Source organism: Bubalus bubalis, chromosome 5 (genome assembly GCF_019923935.1).
Source record: "Bubalus bubalis isolate 160015118507 breed Murrah chromosome 5, NDDB_SH_1, whole genome shotgun sequence".
In the NCBI taxonomy this organism is placed as follows: domain Eukaryota; kingdom Metazoa; phylum Chordata; class Mammalia; order Artiodactyla; family Bovidae; genus Bubalus; species Bubalus bubalis.
This window is the reverse complement of record NC_059161.1, coordinates 28,121,360-28,138,667: the sequence shown is the minus strand read 5'-3', so window position 1 is coordinate 28,138,667 and position 17,308 is coordinate 28,121,360. Positions and strand designations below refer to the sequence as shown.

Sequence of the window (17,308 nt, the reverse complement as noted above, 5' to 3'; positions counted from 1 at the left end):
CCTGAATCCAGAGTCTGGGCTTTTGACAATTAGGTTCTTGACCTGGAGCTTTGCCAGCTGCAGGACCTTGGGCAGATTATTTAGCTTTCTAACTTTTAGTTTTCTCATCTGTAAAATGGGGATAATAATAATCTAAATTTCAACTTTGTCTCTCTGCAAATTGCTATAGGACTAAAGAAGTCATCGGCTGTGAAATGCTTTGTAAATTGTTAAGGACCCAGGGATGGTGATCCTCATCATTGAGAAGTGAATGCCATGGGGAAAATCAGTCAGTCAATGGAACTTAAGATCGCTCAGTAAGTGGGTTCACATTTAAGACTAGAGCTAGCTTTGTTCAAAGAATCAACTGCCAGCACTGCCTGTGTGCTGACCCTTAGCTGCAGAGGAACTGGCCATCAGAGGCTCTCATCTCCCCAGTGACCCAATCTTGCTGCCCAAGTATTTAATACCCTTGGAAGTCAGCCCTTAGCAACCCTCCGAAGCTACTTCTCACCTCCCCTACATGCCAAAGAGATTAGTTTTGCCACCCTCTTTGATTAGTGGCACATTTCCAAGCTGAGGGTGTCTGTGGAAGCAATCTTTATGCTCAGATTTATTAAAGCCTCTGTGGCTTTAATGAATTACCGCAATCCAATGAGCCCATAGATAGCTTGTATTTAACTTTTATGCGGCTGCCCCAGAAACCAGCTTGAAAAGCAGAAATCAATGATTGTGACAAAATCTCGATACAATTTATTTTGAATGTTCAGTTTGGGATTTGACGTATGCCATTGTCAGATATATTTTATGCTCTCGGATGAATTTTATACTTACTGATTAAAGAGGGTTAGCAATATCAGTAGGATACAATTTGACAAACCTTAAAAGAAATGTTGTGAAAGTGCTCCCATTCATTACATGTTAGTTTTCAGCCAGATTTACTTCACATTTTAATCAGCAGCACTAGTAGCCGCATCTTCAAACTACCAAAGGGAGGCCCTATTTACCAGTTCTTAAGTTAATTAGTGAAAATGCATTTAATTAATTATACCCACTGTGAATATTTGACTTGGCAGTAATTGGGTAGGAACCCAGGTGGTATGGGAGGAGTGGACAAATTGACTAGGAATCGTCCCATTGGAGACCTTGGTCTCAATAAGTATTATTTGCTCTTGAATTTTGGGGGGGGGGGTGTTAATCCACCAGCTACTATTTCGAAATAACCTGTTTAGAAGCAACACCTGCAGATTAACATAAAGTGCCTATTTAGAGAGGTGTCTAGACACAGCCTAAAATAAGAACTTAAATCTTCAGCATTCAGTGGCAGCAGACCATAAGACTTTCACAGCAACCAAGATCAGGTAGCTTTTAAAGTTTTCAGACTAATAAATTTATTACACAGATGCTCACAGAATAGGATTAAGTTTGGTCAGAAAAATAGCATGACCTGATGGATAGATCCTAATCAGAATATTCCTTTCATGTGTCCACTCATCTATCACCAATATGTCTATACATTTATTATATCCATCTATCATCTATCCATTCATCCATCCATACATCCATTCATCTCTCCACCCACCCAGCTATCCATCCAGTTATTCACCCACTCAACAATTCATCCGCCCACTCATCCTTCTAGTCTGACTAGTATTTATTGTTTACTTTGTGCCAGATACTCTGCTAAATTTTTGTTATGGATAACTTCATTTAGTTCTCACCTCAATCTATGAGGTCCAGTACTTTATTCTTTATTTTATGGTACTTCAACTTTATTTTGCAGATGAAGAAATAAAGGCTCAGGGACACAGTGACTTATTCAAGTCACACAGATCATACAGGAAGGGTAGGGACTCATGTTCATCTTCCAATTTCACATCAAGAGCTCTTTTTTCCTACCAGTACTAACTTGGCTGCCTTATTCTGAATTGCCAAAGTTCAGACTTCTGAAGTCTTGGTTGAACAAGGAAGCCCCTGTCCTGTCCTCTTGGAACATCCCAGAAGCCTTTCCATCCCCGTGCTTCCTCCATCATTCCGTAACTGTCAGTGTCCTCTGCTAGGATGAAGGCTCAGGAGGGCAGGAACGAGTCCTCTTTCACCTTTGTGCTCTCCATACCTAAGCGTCCAGCCTGGCCCACAGTATGTGCCGTGAATAATGGTTGAATAATGAAGACAGAGCTTCTGTGGACAGAGATAACTGGATTTGTGGGCAAGAGAACTCCCTGTATTTCATGACTGGTGATGAAGAGTCCACTCAAGATACAACTGGGGTCTGAGTTTATCTCTGCAACCGAACAGTTCTCCTATCTGACCACGTTCTCTTTCTCTTCCTGAGCACAACCTTTTCTCCTTCTCAGGAAACATCTCATCTCCATGAATCCAGGGCCTTAAAGTTGAGGCATCTATTCCCTTCTTTCTCCACCTAAGAAATACACATATTTCAAGGTCAAGTTGAAGTTCCACCTTCCAGGTAGAAATGTTCCAAACCACAGTCAGGGTCCCTTTCTTTGAATTTCTACACTCACTTGTTCCCTGTCACAGTTTTGTCCTTATGAATTCATGCATTCACTCAAAACAAATGTTTATTAAGCAGGGTGACAATAAACAGCCTTGTCATACTCCTTTCTCTATCCTGAACCAGTCAGTTTTTTCATACAGGGTTCTAACTGTTGCTTCTTGACCTGCAAACACGTTTCCTAGGAGACAGGTAAGATCGTCTGGTATCCCCATCTCTTTAAGAGTTTTCCATAATCTGTTATGACACACCCAGTCAAAGACTTTACCATAGTCAATGAAACAGAGTTGGATGTTTTTCTGGAATTCCCCTGCTTTTTCTATGATCCAGTGGATGTTGGCAAGTTGATCTCTCAGGTTCTGTGATGGTAGAAAATTTATGTGCCTTTGAACTTGCCACAGCACTTGGGCCAATGACTTGCATATAGTAAGAACTCAACATGCATTATTGACTAAATGCATTTTTGCTTTCTACTTATGTTTTTTTCTCCTTTTTAAATGGTAACAATAGATGCACAGAAAGATCACGATATGCATAGCAAACTGAGTGGCAGGTAGCTGTACTCACTGACCTGGGAGATATCATGAGATACAGCTTCTCATGATGGTAATAAATAAGGAGACTAAGCCCAGAGGAAGCGAGTAGGCTTGGCTAAAGTTATCCAGCTAGTTGGAGGCTTGCTTCCATGCTGTTCAGCCTTTACATTTATTTTTCCCAAATAGGGAACTTCCCAGAATCTCTTTTGCGTTTTTGAGGTGCATCCTTAAAATTTCTCATTGAAAACGTTAGGTCATGAAATCACTCCTGCTTAGAATAATTGACATTTTTTGAAGAAAATCAAGTAGACCAATAGGAATGGTTGGACTGAAATCAATAAAACAGAACTCTGAGCCACCTTTGGCATTGACAATGCTACTGCTGCTATTTAGTCAAAACCAAGTCATGTTTGACTCTTTTTAACCCTATGGACTGTAGCTGGCCAGGCTCCTCTGTGCATGAAATTTTCCAGGCAAGAATACTGGAGTGGGTGCCATTTCCTTCTCCAGGGGATCTTCCTGATCCAGGGACTGAAACTGTGTCTCCTGCTTGGCAGGTGGATTCTTTACCACTGAGCCACCTGGAAAGCCCAACATTGATAATACATTTACCTTAATGAAGATATTTCTCTCAAATAAGCTATTTTCTCTCAGTCAAGATATTTCCTGTTTCAAGTAACAATTGTAGGTACCAGTATTTCTCTTTCTTTCCTTACTCCCTGAAGTAGAAATCTTAGGCATAAAATACAATGGCCAAAAAGAAACCACCTTTATATATAGAATGTGAGAATGCTATTCATCAGGTTTATAATATACTTGAACTTGGCTTGGTTGAGTTCTGACCCACACTCATTTAGAGTTTAAGTGTATTTCTAAATGATTCCATTTTGTAGAAAACAGGTTATGGGAAAACCTCAAGTAGATTTGAAAATGTACTTGGAGCTTTACAAAGCTACTTAATTTCTTTTTGATGAGCGCACTATGCATTGTTCAGAATTGTTCAGCTAAATTTCCCTAAATACACATGGGGGCTTAAAGGCAGAGTGTGGGAGGTTCTAACAGTTTAGGAGAAGTGGGTTTACTGACCCCGAGGAGAGAAGAGCTTAATGAATCAGAAGTGTATTGCTTCTCATGCACGAAATAGGACTTCTGCCCTCTCCCCATCCATCAATGCTGACGAGCACTTGAGTGGTCTGTTACATTTTCTGGTCTGTTGCATCATCACTGCTGAGGGGTTTCGACAGGTAGATCTCCGGGTACCAGGGAACACTTCCTCTGTTCAGTGTCTTGACATCACCGTGCCCAGAAAGAATGCTAGGTATACAATAAGCACTTAATACTTACATAATGTAAGTGGGCTTTCCTGGTGGCTCAGAGGTTAAAGCATCTGCCTGGAATGCAGAAGACCTGGGTTCGATCCCTGAGTCGGGAAGATCCCCTGGAGAAGGAAATGGCAACCCACTCCAGTACTCTTGCCTGGAGAATCCCATGGAGGGAGGAGCCTGGTAGGCTACAGTCCATGGGGTTGCAAAGAGTTGGGCACGACTGAGCGACTTCACTTCAATGTAAGTGTATCCAGTAAGTGGATGTGCTTACCTAAATAAAATGAGTCCAAGGAGGGGTACTTTATTCTTGAGTCTTGTCTGGGCACCTCCAATGTTTCCCACTGGTCTTCCCAGAGCAGGAGCCAAGAAGTCATAAATAGAGTTCACACACGTACTTCTTAAAGGCCCCTGCTCTGCCCCGTCTGGGATCATGACTTTGTAACTGTATTTAGACAAAGGCCCAGGAATGGCCTCATTCTGTGTGTCCTGCCGGCCCAGGACACACAAGGCCAGAAGGCAAACTGAGCTATAAACTTTTAAGTTCCTGTTCCCCAGGCCTGAGCTCACAGCCCAAAGTCATTACAGACCAGAAGTCTGGGGAAAGAGAGGCAATTATCGAGGGTCTCCCCCTTGGGAGTCTAGATGAAAAAGAAAATCTTTTGAATCTTGGAGCCATTTTCACCCAGGAAGGCTCAAGGAGCCGGGCACTGTGCAGCCCTTTCTCCTGGGTTCTGAACTGGTGCCAGTACCTCCCAAGGACCCTTAGTCTGATGGCTGGCCACGTGAATGCACAGTCTTTGTACGATGCATCACTAATCTGCATCAAGAAACACAAAGCCCCAAATGTTCCATTGGCCACTGTTGAAATAACCTGAAATGCTATGTTTGAATGTAAAATGTTACCTACTGAGTCATTTGAAAGTCTCCCACCCACTTGTTAAATGATGAAAATGACTCGACCTGCCCCATAACGGCTGGTCACAGAGAAACAATGGGAATGATATGAGGTACTTCTTCTGAAGCTCCAGGCACAGCTTTCCCATAGCACTGGCTGGGTCCCATTACCCAGAGGGGCTTCCCCAGAGGTCAACAGGAAATCCAAATCACCCCTCCTGGCCTTTGCACTGGAGCAGGGGGAGGCTATTGGTTGAATTCCAGGTGGAGTTGTTAACACTGAACTTACTGTCAGCATTGCTCTCTGGTGCCAAGTGAATGCAAAACTTGCCTCTCCTTCTCTGCCATCCCTATGGCTTTGCTCTAGTTGCCAGCCCAGTCAGAGGGATGGATCATTTGATTAAGGGTAAATCTCTGTGGGATCTTGGTGGAAGGGGAGGTGCTGCTCTTCTCCCTGGCCTGGATTCTCACAGGCTATAGTGTTCCCAGGTGAAGCAGCACAAACGGATGTGAAATGATGGCTGACTTTATTAGGAAGCAGAGTCCCTGCCCTCATGCTAGTTGCTTTAGCCTTGAATCAGTTTGCTGAAAGATTGGCAAGGGTCACATCATGTAGGTGCACAGTCATTGATCTCACATGGGCATACAAACAGGCTGTGCCAAGAGAGATTAACCCCCAAAGAGCCCATTTGACTGAATTAGGCCACAGCAAAATCAGAAGCTTAAGAGTACTTGACCAAAATTTCTGCAGGGTAAATTTGGTGAGGAGAGGACAGAGAATACATGAAAAAGATGAAGAATTATGGGCAATGATAACTAGTTTCTTCCTCTTTATTGTAATTATTACATGAAGACAGCATTATACTAAACCTTTTAATGCTAGACCTAATTTTATTCATGACTCTACACATGGACATCACCAGATGGTCAATACTGAAATCAGATTGATTATGCTCTTTGCAGCCAAAGATGGAAAAGCTCCATACAGTCAGCAAAAACAAGACCCGGAGTTCAGATCATTAGCTCCTTATTGCAAAATTCAGGAAAGTAGGGAAAACCACTAAGCCACTGAGGTATGAACTAAATAAAACCCCTTATGATTATACAGTGGAGGCGATGAATAGATTCCAGGGACTAGATCTGGTAGACAGAGTGCCTGAAGAATTATGGATGGAGGTTCAAAATGTACATGAGGCAATGACCAAAACCATCCCAAAGAAAAACAAATGCAAGAAGGCAAAGTGGTTGTCTGAGGAAGCTTTATAAATAGCTGAGGAAAGAAGAAAAGTGAAAGGCAAGGGAGAAAGGGAAAGATATACTGAATGGAGAGTTCCATAGAGTAACAGGGAGAGATAAGAAGGCCTTCTTAAATGAACAGTGCAAAGAAACAGAGGAAAACAATAGAATGGGGAAGACTAGAGATCTCTTTAAGAAAGTCAGAGGTATCAAGGGAAAATTTCATGGAAGGATAAGCATGATGAAGGACAGAAATGGTAAGCACCTAGCAGAAGCAGAAGATATTAAGAAGTGGCAAGAATACACAAAACTATATAAGAAAGGTCTTAATAACCCAGATAACCACAGTGGTGTGGTCACTTACCTAGAGTTGGACATCCTGGAATGTGAGGTCAAGGGGGCATTAGGAAGCATTACTACGAACAAAGCTAGTGGAGGTAATGGAATTCCAGCTGAGCTATTTCAAATTCTAAAAGATGATGCTCCTAAAGTATTGTACTTAATATGTCAGCAAATTTGGAAAACTCAGCAGAGGCCATAGCACTGGAAAAAGTCAGTTTTCATCCCAATCCCAAAGAAGGGAAATGCCAAAGAATGTTCAAACTACTGTACAAAAATTGCACTCATTTCATATGCTCTTTGTGACCCCATGGGCTATACAGTCCATAGAATTCTCCAGGCCAGAATACTGGAGTGGGTAGCCTTTACTTTCTTCAGGGGATTTTCCCAACCCAGGGATCAAAATCAGGTCCCCCACATTGCAGGCAACTTTTTTACCAGCTGAGGGACGGGGAAGCCCAAGAATGCTGGAGTGGGTAACCTATCCCTTCTCCAGTGGATCTTCTTGACCCAGGAATTGAATGGGGGTCTCCTGCATTTCAGGCAGATTCTTTACCAACTGAGCTATCAGGGAAGCCCCTTTTCATATGCTAGTAAGGTAATACTCAAAATCCTTCAAGTTAGACTTCAGCATCACATGAACTGAGAACTTCCAGATGTGCAAGCTGGGCTTTGAAGAGGCAGAGGAACCAGAGATCAAATTGCCAGCATTCCTTGGATCATGGAGAAAGCAATGGAATTCCAGAAAAACATTTAATTCTGCTTCCTTGACTATGCTAAAGTGGATCACAACAAACTGTGGAAAATTCTTAAATAGATGGGAATACTAGACCACCTTACCTATCTCCTGAGAAACCTGTATAAGAGTCAAGAAGCAACAGTTAGAACTGGACATGGAACAATGAAACGGCTCAAAATTGGGAAAGGAGTTTGACAAGGCTGTGTATTGTCACCCTGCTTATTTAACTTATATCCATAGTACATCATGTGAAATGCCAGGCTAGATGAATCACAAGCTGGAATCAAGATTGCCAGGACAAATATCAACAACCTCAGATATGTAGATGATACTACTCTAATGGCAGAAAGTGAAGAGGAACTAAAGAGCCTCTTGATGAAAGTGAAAGAGGAGAGTGAAAAAGCTGGCTTGAAACTCAGCATTCAAAATACTAAGACCATTGCATCCGGTCCCCTCACTTCATGGGAAATAGATGGAAAAAAAGTGGAAGCAGTGACAGATTTTATTTTCTTGGGCTCCAAAATCTCTGGACGGTGACTGCAGCCATAAAATTAAGAGATGCTTGCTCCTTGGAAGGACAGCTATGACAAACCTAGACAGTGTATTAAGAAGCAGAATCAATCATTTTGCTGACAAAATCCATATAGTCAAAGCTATGGTATTTCCAGTCATCATGCACAGATGTGAGTTGGATCATAAAGTTAAATGCCAAAGAATTGATGCTTTTGCATTATGGTGCTGGAGAAGACTCTTGAGAGTTCCTTGGACTGAAATGAGATCAAAACAGTCAATCCTAAAGGAAATCAACTCTGAATATTCATTGGAAGGACTGATGCTGAAGCTGAAGCTCTAATTCTTTGGCCACCTGATATGAAGAGTTGACCCATTGGAAAAGACCCTGATGCTGGGAAAGATTGAAGGCAAAAGGAGAAGGGGCAACAGATGAGATATAGCATCACAGACTCAATGGGACATGAATGTAGACAAACTCCAGGAGATAGTGGAGGACACAGGAGCCTGGTGTGCAGCAGCCCATGGAGTTTGCAAAGAGCTATATATAACTTAGGGACTGAACAACAATAACAACAGAATTTCATTCCCTAACAGAAGTTTAAAAAGACAGCATTCTGAAAAATTATTTGTGGTTTCAGTTCTTAGTTTTGAGTTCTAGTGGGTTAGCCAAAAATGTCATTCAGGTTTTTTAGTAAGATGGCACAGAAAAGCCTGAAGGAGCTTTCTGATCCACCCAACATATATATATTTCTGCAAGGTTACACTTGGTCTCAGTTTTTAAAACAAAATCAAAAATCCAAGTAGAGTGAAGGAATTTTTTCAGGTACAGACCTTGGTGGTTATAAAGTTGGGGTTGTGAGGATTATTTGATTGAGTTCTGGGCCTAGTAAACTAGTTTGTACATCAAAAATTGGTTAGAAATTAAAAGACCAAGTTTACAGAGAACAGGGAGGGACTGAAGTTGAGGAACACGAGTAGGTGGGCAAAGACTCAGACAGAGGTCAGGAGTCAAGTAAGAGTCGTGAAATCCAGGGGAGCTGGTCATTTAAAACAGAGGTACCATGGAGAAACTAGAAGCTTTGTACATTGCTGGTTGGAATGTACAATGCCGTAACCCCTTTGGAAAACAGTTTGGCAGTTTTTCAAGACATGAAGCACAAAATTGCTGTGATACCCAGCAATTCCACTAGTAGGAATCTAACCAGAAAAATGAAAATATATGTCCACACAAAAGTTTGTATGTGAATGTTGATAGCAGCATTACTCTTAATAACCAGAGAGTGGAAACAACCCAAATGTTCATCAACTGATGAATGGATAAATAAAATGAGCTATATCCACACAATGGACTACTATTTGGCAATAAAAAGAAAGTACTGATACATGTTACAACGTGAATTCACGTCAAAACATTATACTCAGTGAAAGAGACACAAAACAACACCTATTGCATGACTATGCATCTATGAAATGTCCAAAACAGATTAAAGCAGAGACAGAAAGTATATCAGAGGTTGCCTGGGGCTGGGAGTGGGGATGAGGAATTACCAGGTATGAATTTCTTTCTGGGGTGATGACAATATTCTGAAATCAAATAGTGATGGTTGTTGTACAACTCTGTAAATATACCAAATATAATTGAATTTTACACCTAGAATGGGTGACTTTTATGGTAGGTAAATTATACCCCAGTAAATCTGCTTAAAAAAAAGGCAGAGGCATGAAGGAACTCAACGAACAAAATCTAGGGATATGAGTCTGACTCTTAGGACCCGGGAACCTGAGATTGGGCATCCTGGCTTTAATCAGAGAACTAATTTGAGGATTCAGCTCCAAATGTTTTTGTGCCCACTGTCTGACTGCAGTGATTGGGTGTGACAGTACCCTCCTAATTGGTGGGATGTCTCCAAGTGTCACTGACTTTAATTTCAGAAACAAAATTTCCTTAGCTTGGTAATGATGAATACTACTGAGTATTTCAATTATAAAAGAGGTGGTGGCAGCTTTGTGGTTACCTTTGAAAACTTGTATATTATTACACGTCTTTGTACTGCAGGACTTCTGAATCTATTGCATATTTTCTTGAAACATTTTCCCGATCTGGAACAACTATTATTGTTATACAAGACCAGTGCATTAGACTTGGATGTAGTCAAAAGAATTTGAAAAAGAGTGTTATTGTTGTTTAGTCACTCAGTCATGTCTGACTCTTTGCAACTCCATGGACTCTAGCCCACCAGGCTCCTCTGTCCATGGGATTTCCCGGGCAAGAATACTGGAGTGGGTTGCCATTTCCTTCTCCAGGGGATCTTCCCTTCCCAGGGATTGAACCTATGAATCCTGCTTTACAGATAGATAATTTACCACTGAGCCACCTGGGAAGCCCTAGGAAAACAAAATACATAGTTATAAAGGGGACAACTTGAGAAAAAACAACTGGGCAGCTGCCATATCTGGGACCCAAGCAAACATCTGTGGGTCACATGTCCTTGGAGACCATGTCTGTAACTGCTAGAGTTGCCAGAGTGTAAATAGAAATGCAAGACACAGGGACTTCACTGGACGTCCAGTGGCTAAGACTCTGTACTCCCAATGCAGGGTGCCTGATCCTTGGTCAGACAACTAGATCCCACATGCTGCAACTCCAGGTTCTGCAGGCTACAACGAAGCTCGGAGGTCCTGAATGCCACAACTAAGACCCGGTGCAGCCAAATACATAAATTATTTTTAAAAGAAATAAATTCAAGACACATAGAAGTTCCACAATAAAAGTTGCAGCTGAGGGATTCCTGCTGGCTCAGTGGTAAAGAGTCTGCCTGCACAGGAAGGAGACATGGGTTCAGTCCCTGAACCGGGAAGATCCCACATGTCTCAGAGCAACTAAGCCTGGGTGCCACAGCTATTGAACCTGTGCTCTAGAGACCTAGAGGTGCAACTGCTGAGCCCACGTGCTGTAACTATGGAAGCTTGCGTGCCCTGGAGCCCGTGCCCTGACACAAAAGAAACCACCACAATGAGAAGTCCGCGCACTCACCTAGAGAAGTAGCCCCCCACTTGCTGCAACTAGAGAAAAGCCCTCGCAGCCATGAAGGCCCAGAACTGCCAAAAATAAATAAACGAATAAAATTATTAAAAAATATTTAAGTACCTACAAGGACATTGCATGAAAAATAAGTACACTTTGTTCCTGGGTAGGGACAGAGAGGGGACTGGAAGGATGATGCAATTAGGGAGGGTGCCCAGAGGCCTCTGTCTAAATGGGTGAAGCTCTGTTTATCAGCTGGGAGCTGGGTAGACCAGGATTCTTTTTTTTTTTTTTGGCCACGCCCATGTAACTTGTAGAATCTTAGTTCTCCAATCAGGGATTGAACCTGTGCCCCCTGTAATGGAAGCAGAGTCCTAACCACTGGACCACCAGGGAATTAATTCCCCAGGGTTCTTTAATTTTTTTATACTTTTGATGTATGCAGCCTCATAATAATTTTTTCATATCTCCTTCTTACCCTGTCCCTCCAGTATGAAAATTCTCTTCCTATAGGAAATATTGTTGATAGTGTCTTAGTTATGTTTTCATGGATATTGTATATAACAGCAATAAAACAGTAATTACTTATAGCACTGAATGGTCTAACACAAAACATACACGAATTCATTTAATTCAGACACCAACCCCATGAGGTTGCTTCTACTGTCATCTCATGTTGGAGGTGAGAACACTGAGGCACAGGGAGGTTAGCCAACTTAACCAGTGCCACCCAGTGACTACGTGGTGGGGCTGAAGCTTGAGTCTAGACAGTCTGGCTGCAAGCACTACACCAGGCTGTGTTTTATACGGATCCACAGTCACAGATAAAAGGTTTCTATTTCTCTTTCTGAAAAGAGACTAAGTAGGAGTTCCCCAGAGGAGAAAGCAAGGGAGGGCAAATCCATGCAAAAGGGAATGCTGTAGAGTGAAATATTAATTTCAGGACATCCCCATTGGGAAGGGGAGCCTTGGGAGGTGCAAGCAGCCAGGAAGGCAGGAGGCTGGCACTGAATGTCCTCTGATGCCATCCATATGCCTTAGTCCCTTCAGTCTGCAGTAACAAAACACCATAGCATTTGGGGTAGCTTAGAAATATATTTCTCACAGTTGTGGAGGCTGGGAAATTTGAGATCAAGGCCCTGGCATGGGAGTTATGCTGAGGCCCCTCTTCCTGGTTCATAGCTGGTGCCTTCTTCCTGTGTCCTCACATGGGGGAAGGGGCAAGGGATCTCTCTGGGTTCTCTCTTATTAAAATCACTAATCCCATTCATGAGAGTTCCACCCTCTTGACCTAAGCACCTCCCTAAACACTTCTTAGGATCACAATGGGCATTGGGATTTCAACGCATGAATTTCATGGGGACACAAACATTTAGACCATAGGGCTTCCCTGGTGGCTCAGTTGGTAAAGAATCTGCCTGCAATGCAGAAGACTGCCTGCAATGCAGGAGACCGGGGTTCAATCTCTGGGTTGGGAAGATCTCCTGGAGAAGGAAATGGCAAACCACTCCAGTATTCTTGCCTAGGAAATCCCATGGAGAGAGGAGCCTGGAGGGCTCCATGGAGTCCAAAGGGTCAGACACAACTTAGCAACTAAATCACCACCACCGCCATGTTGAGGCATTTGAACCACATTCAGAGAGCAACTGGGTACCATGAAGGGATCTGGGGGCAAGAGTGACAATCACATTTGTACTTCAAAGCATAGCACTGGTAGCTGTACAGAAATAGGCAAACAAAACCTAAGAAAAGGAGGCCAGTTGGGAAGCTCTTGCAATAATCAGAGTGAAAAGTGATGCATTTGAACTATATGGCAAGGTCAAGAAGATGAAGAGGAATGGATAAATCTCACTACTCTTTAGGGGATAGAGCTGATGGGACTTGAGAAGGAAGGAGAGTGAGGTGCTCAGGACGATGAGTTTCTGAGGGTGACTGCCAAGGTTCTGGATTATGGGTGAGAGTGGGGGGTGCCACCATCCAAGGAGATCAACCCAGGAAGAGATTGAGTTCATCATGACAGGTTTGGGACAGTTTGGTACCAATGTTGGCAGTTCAAGGCAGGTGTTTAGAAGACAGACCATCATAGGAGCATCTTATGAACCATTATTTTCAAAGTTGGAAAGATCCCCTTGAGGAGGAAATGGCAACCCAGTCCAGTATTCTTGCAGGGAGAATCTTATGGGACAGAAAAGCCCGGTAGGCTACAGTCCATGGGGTAGCAAAGAGGTGGACCCAACTAAGCACGCATGCATGCAGAGATTCTCTGTGGAATGGAGGAGCATCTGACTGGAAAACCCTGGAATATGGCTGAATGCACCTTACTAGGTTCTACCAAGGTAGAAATTCTGGCAGTGAGACCTGGGAGTCTTTATCTTTAACAAGCTCCCAGACGGCTCTTGTGGGTGCCAAGAAGAACTTCATGGGAATGGAACTGGCTCCAGGAGCCACCTGTGACTGGCTGCACTCCAAAAAAGGGCCAATCAAATTCTAACTGCATTTTAAGTTTTTCACTAGATTGGGAGAACCTTATGGCAGGAGGAGCAGAACTCCTCCACCCAGCACCCCCCCACCCCAATGTGGCAGACATCACATTTGCACAGAGGGTAGCCACCATCTGACTCTTCTGGAAGTCATGGGGTGTGCTTTTGTCCTTCGATTTGACAATTCATCCTGGTCTTCCCATGCCCGCCACTTAGCAAACATGTCAAAGCACCACTTCTAAGTCCTCTTAAATGATCCACGACACTGTCTTCCACAAATCCCCTCAGAGATGAGCTGTCTTAACTAAGCACACTCCAGAGTGCTATGCGATCAAGTATTTGGCTCACTGATCATTAACACAGCCATCTCCTGCTTTCAACTGGAATGTCTAGAAGGCACTTGCCATATGGATATGTGGGAAGAATTCAAGCTCATTCATTAATAAACATTTACTGCAAGAGACCAGAAAATAAACACAGGGTGTTCTTTGCACCTTAGTAGATGTTCAATAAACATAAGCAGAAATCGGTTGAAACTACGCATGCATTGTTCCAGCACTCATGAGACTGGGGAGAAATACATTTTCCCGAACATCTGCAGCTATTTCAGACGCTGAAAATGTGATGTAAGAAAAAAATCCACCAGGGAGTCAGAGGATTTTAGGATCAGCTTAGGACATCAATGAGAATCCTCTGCAATAGGTCTCAGGAACCATGACTACTTTGAAGAGATGACAGGTCTTTCAGAGCCAAGCTTGTAGTTTGCTGAGGTCTATATAGTTAAATTTATCCAGGTGAGTCAAGCTATAAAATGTCTATGACTTTAGAATTGGTATCAGTTACCCAGAAAAAAATCAAAGCCAACATACTTTCCTCCTCATTCCAAATATTGCAGATGGGTTTCCCTCCACTTCCCTTATTATTGGGATCTGGTCTCAGATGCTTTGATTCCCACGTAATTGTTCACAATTAATTCACTCTTTTCTAAATTAGAAGGTAGAAGCATGGATAGCTCCAAATTAGCTGGAAGATTTCAATCTATTTGCCGATCAAACAGAATGGCAGTCCTATGTCCCCAAAGGAGCTGATGCTCACCTAATGAAAGATTAAGATGTTACCACTTATCTGGTAAGTAATTGTATGGCTTTGACCGGGCAAATCGGTCTCAAGGGCTCCTGGGTTTTTCTAGGGCTTTCTCTTTGGGGAACCAGTTTTTTCAATACAGAGGCATTTTAGGGGCTCTCTAAAACACTATCCACAGAGGGAAAGCATGGTTGTCCCATCTCAGATTAAAGGTAGCTCCAGCTTTACAGAAGAACGCCCACTTGCAGCCAAGGTTCTACTTCCAGTGACATGACCCACCCCCTCCCACACAGATGATTGGCCCATGCTTGAGCACCTCACAGGGAGAGATAAGAAAGCCTTCCTCAGTGATCAATACAAAGAAATAGAGGAAAACAATAGAATGGGAAAGACTAGAGATCTCTTCAAGAAAACTAGAGATACCAAGGGAACATTTCATGCAAAGCTAAGCACAATAAAGGACAGAAATGGTATGGACCTAACAGAAGCAGAAGATATTAAGAAGAGGTGGCAAGAATACACAGAAGAACTGTACAAAACAGATCTTCGTGACCCAGATAACTGCAATGGTGTGATCAGTCACCTACAGCCAGACATCCTGGAGTTAGAAGTCAGGTGGACCTTAGGAAGCCTCACTATGAACAAAACTAGTGGAGGTGATGGAATTCCAATTGAGCTATTTCAAATCCTAAAAGATGATGCTGTGAAAGTGCTTCACTCAATGAGCCAGCAAATTTGGAAAACTCAGCAGTGGCCACAGGACTGGAAAAGGTCAGTTTTCATTCCAATACCAAAGAAAGGCAATGCCAAAGAACGTTCAAACCACCACACAGTTGCACTTATCTCACACACTAGCAAAGTAATGCTCTAAATTCTCCAAGCCAGGCTTCAACAGTACGTGAACCGTGAACTTCCAGACGGTTTTAGAAAAGGCAGAGGAACCAGAGATCAAATTGCCAACATCCACTGGATCATTGAAAAAGCAAGAGAGTTCCAGAAAAACATCTATTTCTGCTTTATTGACTACCCCAAAGCCTTTGACTGTGTGGATCACCACAAACAGTGGAAAATTCTGAAAGAGATGGGAATACCAGACCACCTGACCTGCCTCCTGAGAAATCTGTATACAGGTCAAGAAGCAACAGTTAGAACTGGACATGGAACAACAGACTGACTGGTTCCAAATTGGGAAAGGAGTACGTCAAGGCTGTATATTGTCACCCTGCTTATTTAACTTCAGTGCAGAGTATATCATGCGAAATGACAGGCTGGATGAAGTACAAGCTGGAATCAAGGTTGCTAGGAGAAATATCAATAACCTCCGATATGCAGATGACACCACCCTTATGTCAGAGAGCAAAGAAGAACTACAGAGACTCTTGATGAAAGTGAAAGAGGAGAGTGAAAAAGTTGGCTTAAAACTCAACATTAAGAAAACTAAGATCATGGCATCTGGTCCCATCACTTCATGGCAAGTAGACAGGGAAAAAATGGAAACAGTGAGAGACGTTATTTTCTTTGGCTCCAAAATCACTGCAGATGGTGACTGCAGCCATGAAATTAAAAGACACTTGCTCCTTGGAAGAAAAGCTATGACCAACCTAGATAGCATATTAAAAAGTAAAGACATCACTTTGCCAACAAAGGTCCATCTAGTCAAAGCTATGGTTTTTCCAGTAGTCTTGTATGGATGTGAGAGTTGGACTATAAAGAAAGTTGAATGCTGAAGAATTGATGCTTTTGAACTTCAGTGTTGAAGACTCTTGAGAGTCCCTTGGAACTCAAGGAGATCAAACCAGTCAATCCTAAAGGAAATCAACCCTGAGAATTCATTGGAAGGACTGATGCTGAAGCTAAAATTCCAATACTTTGGCCACTTGATGTGAAAAACTGACTCATTGAAAAAGACCTTGATGCTGGGAATGATTGAAGGTGGGAGGAGAAGGGGATATCAGATGGTTGGATGGCATCACTGAATTGATGGACATGAGTTTGAGAAAGCTCCAGGAGTTGGTGATGCACACAGAAACCTGGTGTGCTGCAGTCCACGGGGTTGCAAAGAGTCAGACACAAGTAAGCAGCTGAAATGAACTGAACTGAGCACCTGACCCCAAAGTAGCCAATCAAGACAGTGCTATAAAATAAGCCTCCCAATCATGATTTCTTTCATTTTCCCCCCTCCTCCATCCTGGACCTTTTGTGTCCTTTTTGGTCCCCTTCAAAGGCCTTTTCTCGCCCTTTCAGCTCTTATTAGCTGTGCCGTTACCTAGAAGATTCTGGTAAACTGGAATGGTACCCTTTCTGGAGCATTCCCATTTCATTTGGAGTTCTGACACCACTCTAGGATTCGACCATGTCCCCTGCTGCAGCTGATTAGATGTCAGGGACACCTGATTCAAGGGCAGCCAATCCATGGTTTGGCCACCACTGGGCAGGTAACATCGTTGGAGACTTTTTCCCATAAATATTGATAATGCTAATGGAACCAAGTGGTCCCCCACTCCAGTGTGACTGCCAGCAGGACTCAGAGAGGAGAGGAGCTTTCTGTTCTTCTTCTCCCTTTTCCTCCTTGCTTCTCTTCCCCCATCTCCTTCCCATTATCTTTGCTATGGTTACTCAGGGAGCACTTTATTTGTGCTGGGCA

General features: G+C 42.8%; 1 protein-coding gene and 1 non-coding gene across 2 annotated transcripts in view; one reads left to right on the top strand and one right to left on the bottom strand.

The window, feature by feature from the left end:
* The window catches only part of KAZN (kazrin, periplakin interacting protein), a 1,366,410-nt gene that overhangs the window by 556,143 nt on the left and 792,959 nt on the right, over positions 1–17,308 (bottom strand). The gene's annotated exons all lie outside the window — the stretch shown is intronic.
* Positions 4,391–4,463, top strand: TRNAS-GGA. The gene has a single exon. It is a non-coding gene; the product is annotated as a tRNA-Ser (tRNA).